Source organism: Somniosus microcephalus, chromosome 10 (assembly GCF_052327205.1).
Source record: "Somniosus microcephalus isolate GS21.2 chromosome 10, FLI_Smic_1.0, whole genome shotgun sequence".
NCBI lineage: Eukaryota > Metazoa > Chordata > Chondrichthyes > Squaliformes > Somniosidae > Somniosus > Somniosus microcephalus.
This window is the reverse complement of record NC_140996.1, coordinates 177,224,823-177,235,162: the sequence shown is the minus strand read 5'-3', so window position 1 is coordinate 177,235,162 and position 10,340 is coordinate 177,224,823.

Below are 10,340 nucleotides of genomic sequence, written 5' to 3'. Positions count from 1 at the left end.
TTTTCTTTTTTTATTGTCTCTTGTTCTTTTTTCTTTTTATTTTGATTCTATTATTCTTATTATTTTATTTTTTCTATTCTACTTATCTTCTTTCATTTTTTTCTTTTTCTTTTTCTTTTTATTTTTATTTATTTTTTTTCTTTTTCTGCTTTTCTTTTCTTTTCTTTCTTTTTTATTTTTTCTATTTCTTTTCTCTTTTCTTATTCTTATTTTTCTTACTTTTTTCTTTCTTTGCTTGTCTATTTCTTCTTCTTTTTCTTTCTTTCTTTTCTTTTTCTTCTTTTTTTTATCACACAAAAAACCACCAACTAATAATAATAATCACTCACATCCCACAACCACACACCCAACACACCACCCAAACCCACCCACCCACCAAACCCCACCACACCACCACCCCACACACCCCACCACACACACCCCACACCCCACCACCCCACCCACCCCTCCCCCTCCACCCCCCACCCCCCCACACCACCCACCCTCCACCCCTCCACACCCCTCCTCCCCCTCCCCCACCCTCCCTCCACCTCCCCACCCCTCCCCACCCCTCCTCCACCACCCCTCCACCCTCCCCCTCCCTCCCCCCCTCCCTCCCCCCTCCCTCCCCACCCCCCTCCCCTCCCCTCCCCCTCCCCCCTCCCCCCTCCCCCCCACCCTCCCTCCCTCCCCTCCCCCCCACCCCTCCCTCCCCCCTCCCCTCCCCTCCCCCCTCCCCCTCCTCCCCCCCCTCCCCACCCCTCCCCCACCCCACCTCCTCCCACCCCTCCCCATCCCCTCCCTCCCCTCCCTCCCCCCTCCCCCTCCCCATCCCCTCCCCATCCCCCTCCCCTCCCCCCCCCCTCCCCATCCCCTCCCCCTCCCCCTCCCCTCCCTCCCCCCTCCCATCCCCTCCCCCTCCCCTCCCCCTCCCCCTCCCTCCCCTCCCCCCCATCCCCCTCCCCCTCCCCCTCCCCCCCTCCCCTCCCCTCCCCTCCCCCTCCCCCTCCCCTCCCTCCCCCTCCTCCCCCTCCCCCCTCCCCCTCCCCCACCCTCCCCTCCTCCCCCCTCCCCTCCCCTCCCTCCCCTCCCCTCCCCTCCCCCCTCCCTCCCCCCCTCCCCCCCTCCCGTCCTCCCTCCCCCCCCTCCGCCTCCCCTCCCTCCCCCCCCCCTCCTCCCCCCCCTCCCGTCCCTCTCCCCCCCCCCCCTCCCGTCCTCTCCCCCCCCCCCCCCCCCCCCCCGTGTCCTGGCAAATCGAATAACTAGGGCAGTAGACAGGGCTTTAAACTAATGAGGGTGGCGGGGTGGGGTAGGAGGATTCAGGAAAAAGTAAATTTAAAAGCAGCAAGTGAAATGTCAAGGCTCTAGAGCAGAGCAGAGTTTTGGGTAAAAATAAACAGCATGGGTCAAGAAGGGACAGAGAGAGTAACATTAGGGCATTAGTGACTAATGTGAAATCAACAAAGAAAAATAGAAAAAAGTCAAAGCTAAAGGTACTATATCTGAATGCGCGAAGCATTCGCAACAAAATAGATGAATTAATAGCACAGATAGAAGTTAACAGGTTTGATCTAATAGCCATAACGGAGTCGTGGTTTCAAAGTGACCAAGGTTGGGAACTAAATATTCCAGGATACTTAACTTTTAGAAGAGATAGGCAAAATGGAAAAGGAGGAGGTGTAGCCCTGATAATAAAGGATGGGATAAAGACAGTAGAGAGAAAGGATCTTAGTTCCAAAAATCAAGAAGTAGAATCAGTTTGGGTGGAGCTAAGAAACAGCAAGGGGCAGAAAACATTGGTGAGAGTTGTTTAGGGAAGAGTGACCATAATATGATAGAATTTTATATTGAGTTTGAAAGTGATTTAGTTAAGTCTGAAACTAGGGTCTTAAATCTAAACAAAGCAAACTACATAGATATGTTGGCTAAAGTAGATTGGGAAACTACATTAAAAGATATGACGGTAGACAAGCAATGGCTAGCATTTAAAGAATTAATACATAATTTACAACAAGTATGCATTCCTTTAAGGCACAAAAACCCCACAGGAAATGTGGTCCAACCGTGGCTAACAAGAGAAGTTAAAGATACAGGTACACTATCCCTTATCTGAAAGCCTTGGGACCAGCTGAGTTTCGGTTTTCAGAATTTTTCGGATTTCAGAAGGTATTATTATAAGACTGGGAAATTTGTATTTAATATAAATTTTAAAAGTTCAGGCTACCTCTTGCGACTGTTCGTGTCTCATTCCCCTTCCTGCTTCTCTGGAAAGCCAGATATCGGCTGACTCCTACTAAGCTGGCCCGCAAATCAGGTCGGGGGTCGGGTGGGGGGGGAGAAAAGAATATCGGACGGGCCGCGGTTCAGGTCGGGGTCGGGGGTCGGGTGGTGGGGGGAGAAAAGAATATCGGACGGGCCGCAGTGCGGTGCGGTTCGGTTCGGGTTGGGTCGGGTGGGGGGGGAAAAGAATATCGGACGGGCCGCGGGTCGGGTCGGGTCGGGGGGGGAGAAAAGAATATCGACGGTGGTCGGGGGTCAGGTCGGGTTGGGTCGGGTGGGGCGGGGGAGAGAAAAGAATATCGGACGGGCCGCTGCAGCTATCGGACGGGCCGCTGTATTGTTGGGTTCACTCTCCCGGTACCTCCTTCACATTGCCCGGCTCGGCCTGCAATCTCCTACCCAGGAGGGAACTCTGTGACCCTCTGCCCTGCTCAGCGCAAGTCATGCACCACTCTGGTCATGTCGTGCGCACGACTTACGCTGAACGAAAAAACTTTCGGTTTTTAGAGGTTTTCGGCTTTCGGAAGTTCGGATAAAGGATAGTCTACCTGTAGTATTAGATCAAAGGAAGAGGCTTACAATGTTGCCAAAAAGAGTGGTAAGCCTGAGGATTGGGAGGATTTTAGAATTTAGCAAAGGAGGACTAAGAAATTGATAAGGAAAGAGAAAAAGGAATATGAGAGTAAATTAGCAAGAGACATAAAAACAGATTGTAAACGTTTCTATAGGTATGTAAATAAGAAGAGATTAGTGAAAATAAACGTGGGCAGAGACAGGAAAAATTATCATGGGCAATAAGGAAATGGCAGACGCATTAAACAAATATTTTGTATCTGTCTCCATGACAGGAGACACAAAAAACATTTTGGAAATAATGGGGAATCAAGGGTCCAGAGAGAAGGAGGAACTTAAAGAATTCCCTGTCAACCTTCATCCAATCATTAGCAAAGTGATGGAGGAAGTCAATATAGTGCCAACAAGCTGCACATACTCATCAGTAACCAGCTCACATATACTTAGTTATGCTTCCATCAGAACCACATGATTCCAGTCCTCATTAAAGCCTTGAGCCCATAATCTAGGCTGGCACTCCAGTGCAGTACTGAGGGAGTGCTGCACTGTCAGAGGTGCCATCTTTCAGATGAGACATTAAACTGAGGACCCGTCTACTCTCTCAGGTGGGTGTAAAAGATCCCATGACACTATTTCGAAGAAGAGCAGGGGAGTTATTCCCGGTGTCCTGACCAATATTTATCCTCAATCAACATCATTAAAAAAACAGATAATCTGGTTATTATCATATTGCTGTTTGTGGGAGCTTGCCTTGCACAAATTGGCTGCCACATTTCCTACATTACAACAATGATTACACTTCAAAGAAGTACTTCATTGGCTGTGGTCTGGTGCTCATGAAAGGCGCTATATAAATGCAAGTCTTTTTCTTTTTGCTCCAGATATAGACATAAGAGCTGTATGCCAGAGAGATGAGAGCAACTGCTCATAACATTAAGGCAGCATTTAACAGGCTATGACACCAAGAGCCCTAGTAAAAGTGAGGTCAATAGGAAAACCCTCCAGTGGCTGGGAATCATACCCAGCATAAAGGAAGATGGTTGTGGTTATTGGAGGCTAATGATCATTGCAGGAGTTCATCAGCGCAATGTCCTCAGCCCAATAATCTTCAGCTGTTTTATCATTGAATTTCCCTTCATCATAAGATCAGTAGTGGGGCTGTTCATTGATAATTCCACAGTCTTCAGCTCCATGCACAATTCCTCTGATAATGAAGCAACCCATGCTAGCCTACAACAAGACCAGGACAACATTCAGGCTTAGGCCGAGAAGTGACATTTGCACTACACAAGTGCCAGGCAACAACCATCTTCATCGTGAAAGGGCCCAACCACCTGCCGCTGACCTTCAATAGCAACACCATCATCACTGAGTCCCCCACCATCAACATCCTGGGGGGTGGGGGGTCACCCTTGGCCAGAAGGTTAACTTGACCAGCCATATCAACAACATGGTTGCAAGGACATATCAAAGGCTGGGTACTTTGTGAGAAATGGGTCACCTCCTTACCCCTCAAAGCCTCTCCACCATCTACAAGACAAGAGCGTGATGGAATACTCACCACTTGTCTGGGTGGATGCTTATTGCAACAACACTCAAAAAACTCATCATTATCCAGTCTGCTTGATTGCTACCAACTGTACAGAATTATTACTAAGTATTTATCTTTTCTTGACAGCTAATCTGAAAGGTGTATTTAGAGATATACAGAATTCTGTTTCCCCTCACCCATCTGCAAGATCTACTGCGTTCTCAAATTTGTGAACTGAGATAAATATTCCATAATAGTACAAGGCTTGTTGACTATTTCAATTAATTAGATGAGAACTCATGATGCTTGGATACCAAAATTTTCTTTGTAATTTATAGGAATGAAAGGAACAAAAAAAACTATTCTGAACAAGAAAACTCATATCTAACTGGCATGGTTTAAGTTCAGGTGGGGTTGTGTGTGTATTTATTGTTTCCACATCATTTACTACCTGGTGAATCTCTGTCAGGTTTCCTCTTCGTTGCTTCTTCTAAAAGTTGAAAAGCTTGTTTACCAACCTTTCCTGATAACTGAAGCTAGGGAATAACTAGCTACGTGGCTCTTCTGCGCACCAGCTCCATCATTTTCAAGAAAGGAGGGAGAGAGAAAACAGGGAACTACAGGCCAGTTAGCCTGACATCAGTCGTCAGGAAAATGCTGGAATCCATTGTAAAGGAAGTGATATCAGAGCACTTAGAAAGTCATAACATGATTAGGCAGAGTCAACATGGTTTTATGAAAGGCAAATTGTGTTTGACAAATTTATTAGAGTTTTTGAGGATGTAACTAGCAGGGTAGATAAAGGGGAACCAGTGGATGTAGTATATTTGGATTTCCATAAGGCATTCGATAAGGTGTCACATAAAAGATTATTACACAAGATTAGGGCTCATGGGGTTGGGGGTAATATAATAGCATGGATAGAGGATTGGTTAACGGACAGAAAACAGAGAGTCGGGATAAATGGGTCATTTTCAGGTTGGCAGGCTGTAACTAGTGGGGTGCCACAAGGTGCCACAAGGATCAGTGTTGGGGCCTCAGCTATTTACAATCTATATTAATGGCCTAGATGAAGGGACAGAGGGTAATGTATCCAAGTTTGCTGATGATACAAAGCTAGGTGTGACAGTAAGCTGTGAGGAGAACAAAGAGTCTGCAAAGGGATATAGATAGACTGAGTGAGTGGGCAGTAAGGTGGCAGATGGAGCATAATGTACGGAATATGTGAGGTTATTCACTTTGGTAGGAAGAATAGAAAAACAGAATATTTTTTAAATGGTGAGAAACTTTCAAATGTTGGTGTTCAGAGAGATTTGGGTGTCCTCGTGCATGCAGGTGCAGCAAGCAATAAAGAAGGCAAATGGCATAAGAACATAAGAACATAAGAAATAGGAGCAGGAGTAGGCCAATCGGCCCCTCGAGCCTGCTCCGCCATTCAATAAGATCATGGCTGATCTGATCCTAACCGCCAATCCACTATTGTTGGCCTTTATTGCAAGGGGGTTGGAGTATAAGAGTAAGGAAGTCTTGCTATAATTGTACAGGGCCTTAGTGAGACCACAGCTGGAGTACGGTGCACAGTTTTGGTCTCCTTATCTAAGGAAGGATATACTTGCCTTGGAGGCGGTGCAACGAAGGTTCACTAGATTGATTCCTGGGATGAGAGGGCTGTCCTATGATGAGAGATTGTGTAGAATGGGCCTATACTGTCTGGAGTTTAGAAGAATGAGAGGTGATCTCATTGAAACATACAAGATTCTGAAGGGGATTGACAGGATAGATGCTGAGAGGTTATTTCCCCTGGCTGGAGTATCTAGAACTAGGGGGCATAGTCTCAGGATATGGGGTAGGCCATTTAAGACTGAGATGAGGAGGAAATTCTTCACTCAGAGGGTTGTGAATCTTTGGAATTCTCTATCCCAGAGGGCTGTGAATGCTAAGTCTTTGAGTATATTCAAGGCTGAGATAGATAGATTTTTGGACTCCAGGGAATCAAGGGATATGGGGATCAGGCGGGAAAGTGGTGTTGAGGTCGATGATCAGCCATGAACTTATCAAGGGGCCATTTGGCCTACTCCTGCTCCTATTTCTTATGTTCTTATTTGAACATCTTCCTTGTGCTCGGCCAAAATGGACACAATACTATTTTAACATTGCCTCCTCTGACTTAACGTCGAGGAACCAACCAGAGATCAGGCCATCTCAGACTGGGTATTATGTAATGAAAAAGGATTAATTAGCAATCTTGTTGTACAAGGCCCCTTGGATCAGAGCGATCATAATATGATAGAATTCTTCATTAAGATGGAGAATGAAGTAATTGACTCAGAGACTAGGGTCCTGAATTTTAAATAAAGGAAACTACAATGGTATGAGGCGCGAGTTGGGTAGGATTGATTGGGGAAGGTCACTCAAAGGGTTGACAGTGGATAGGCAATGGCAAACATTCAAAGACCGCATGGATGAACTACAGAATTTGATCATCCCAGTTTGGCATAAAAATAAAACAAAAAAGGTGACTCAACCGTGGCTAACAAGGGAAATTAGGGATAGCATAAGATCCAAGGAGAGGACATATAAATTGGCCAGAAAAAGCAGTAAACCTGAGGATTGGGAGCAGTTTAGGATTCAACAAAGGAGGACAAAGGGATTAATTAAGAAGGGGAAAATAGAATATGAGAGTAAGCGTGCAGGGAACATAAAAACTGACTGTAAAAGCTTTTATAAATATGTGAAGAGAAAAAGATTGGTGAAGTCAAGCGTAGGTCCCTTGCAGTCAGAATCAGGGGAATTTATAATGGGGAACAAAGAAATGGCAGACCAATTAAATACATATTTTGGTTCTGTCTTCACAAAGGAGGACACAAATAACCTGCCAGAGATGCTGGGGAACATAGGGTCTGATGAAAGGGAGGAACTGAAAGAAATCAGTATTTGTAGGGAAATGGTGTTAGGGAAATTGACAGGATTGAAGGCCGATAAATCCCCAGGGCCTGATAATCTACATCCTAGGGTACTAAAGGAAGTGGCCCTAGAAATAGTAGATGCATTGCTGATCATCTTCCAACATTCGATGGAATCTGGAACAGTACCCATGGATTGGAGGGTAGCTAATGTTACCCCACTATTTAAAAAAGGTGGTAGAGAGAAAATGGGGAATTACAGACCGGTAAGCCTGACATCGGTAGTGGGGAAAATGCTAGAGTCCATTATAAATGATGTAATAGCAGAGCACTTGGAAAACAGTGACAGGATCAGACAACGTCAACATGGATTTACAAAAGGTAAATCGTGCTTGACTAATCTACTGGAATTTTTTGAGGATGTAACTGGTAAAATAGATAAGGGAGAACCAGTGGATGTGGTGTATTTGGACTTTCAAAAGGCTTTCGATAAGGTCCCGCATAAGAGATTAGCATGTAAAGTTAAGGCACATGGGATTGGGGGCAAGGTATTGACTTGGATAGAGAACTGGTTGGCAGACAGAAAGCAAAGAGTTGGAATAAACGGGTCTTTTTCCGAGTGGCAGGCAGTGACTAGTGGGATACCGCAGGGATTGGTCCTTGGACCACAGCTATTCACAATATATATTAATGATCTAGACAAGGGAACTAGATGTAATAGCTCCAAATTTGCAGACGACACAAAGCTGGGTGGGCGTGTGTGCTGTGAGGAGGATGCCGAGAAACTCCAGGATGATTTGGACAGGTTGGGTGATTGGGCAGAAGCATGGCAGATGCAATATAACGTGGATAAATGCGAGGTTATCCACTTTGCTGTCAAAAACAGGAAGGCAGATTATTATCTGAATGGCAATAGATTGGGAGAAGGGGAAGTGCAACAAGACCTGGGTGTCCTTGTGCACCAGTCGCTGAAGGTAAGCATGCAGGTGCAGCAGGCGGTTAAGAAGGCAAATGGTATGTTGGCCTTCATAGCGAGAGGGTTTGAGTACAGGAACAAGGATATCTTGCTGCAGTTGTACAGGGCCTTGGTGAGACCACATCTTGAGTATTGTGTGCAGTTTTGGTTGCCTTATCTGAGGAAGGATGTTCTTGCCATGGAAGGAGTTCAACGAAGATTCACCAGGCTGATATCTGGGATGGCAGGAATGACATATGAGGAGAGATTGGGTCGATTGGGCTTATACTCGCTGGAGTTTAGAAGAATGAGAGGGGATCTCCTTGAAACTTATAAAATTCTGACAGGACTGGACAGACTAGATGCAGGAAGGATGTTCCCGATGGTCAGGGAGTCCAGAACCAGGGGTCACAGTCTAAGGATAAGGGGTAAGCCATTTAGGACAGAAATGAGGAGGAATTTCTTCACCCAGTGAGTGGTGAACCTGTGGAATTCTCTACCACAGAAGGCAGTAGAGCCCAATTCATTAAATATATTCAAGAAGGAGTTGGATATTTTTCTTAAGGCTGAAGGGATCAAGGGATATGGGGAGAAAGCAGGGACAGGGTACTGAATTTGGATGATCAGCCATGATTGCATTGAATGGCGGAGCAGGCTCGAGGGGCTGAATGGCCTACTCCTGCTCCTATCTTCTATGTTTCACTATTCTGTAAAATTCTATTTGGTTTGTTAAATGCTTCTCCACAGTGACTGAACACTTACATGCCAAGTTTGGTAATAGCTTTAGATTTCTTTCAACCTCATCTTTAGCTATTTTGACACTCTTTGTGATGTATGTCACTCATTTTTTTCTTCGTAAGTGCAATAGTTTACACAAATCTACCTGCATTAAATGTCATCTGTGATGTGGTGTATTTGGACTTTCAGAAGGCTTTCGATAAGGTCCCGCATAAGAGATTAGCTTGTAAAATTAAGGCACATGGGATTGGGGGCAAGGTATTGACTTGGATAGAGAACTGGTTGGCAGATAGAAAGCAGAGTTGGAATACACGGGTCATTTTCCGAGTGGCAGGCAGTGACTAGTGGGGTACCGCAAGGATCGGTCCTTGGACCCCAGCTGTTCACAATATATATTAATGATCTGGACGAGGGAATTGGATGTAGTATCTCCAAATTTGCAGATGACACAAAGCTGGGTGGGAGGGTATGCTGTGAGGAGGATGTTGTGAAACTCCAGTACGATTTGGACAGGTTGGGTGATTGGGCAGAAACATGGCAAATGCACTATAATGTGGATAAATGTGAGGTTATCCACTTTGGTGGCAAAAACAGGAAGGCAGATTATTATTTGAATGGCAATAGATTGGGAGAAGGGGAAGTGCAAAGAGACCTGGGTGTTCTTGTGCACCAGTCGCTGATGGTAAGCATGCAGGTGCAGCAGGCGGTTAAGAAGGCAAATGGTATGTTGGCCTTCGTAGCAAGAGGGTTCGAGTACAGGAACAAGGATGTCTTGCTGCAGTCGTACAGGGCCTTGGTGAGACCGCACCTTGAGTATTGTGTGCAGTTTTGGTCGCCTTATCTGAGGAAGGATGTTCTTGCCATGGAAGGAGTGCAGCGAAGATTCACCAGGCTAATACCTGGGATGGCAGGAATGACGTACGAGGAGAGATTGGGTCGATTGGGCTTGTACTCACTGGAGTTTAGAAGATTGAGAGGGGATCTCATCGAAACCTATAAAATTCTGTCAGGCCTGGACAGACTAGATGCAGGATGTTCCCGATGGCCGGGGAGTCCAGAACTAGGGGTCACAATCTAAGGATAAGGGGTAAGCCATTTGGGACTGAGATGAGGAGGGATTTCTTCACCCAGAGAGTGGTGAACCTGTGGAATTCTCTACCACAGAAGGCAGTGGAGGCCAATTCATTAAATATATTCAAGAAGGAGTTGGATATATTTCTTAAGGCTAAAGGGATCAAGGGATATGGAGAGAAGGCAGGAATGGGGTACTGAATTTGGATGCTCAGCCATGATCTCATTGAATGACGGAGCAGGCTCGAGGGGCCGAATGGTCTACTCCTGCTTCTATGTTTGTATGTTTCTATGATCATCCCACTTGCAG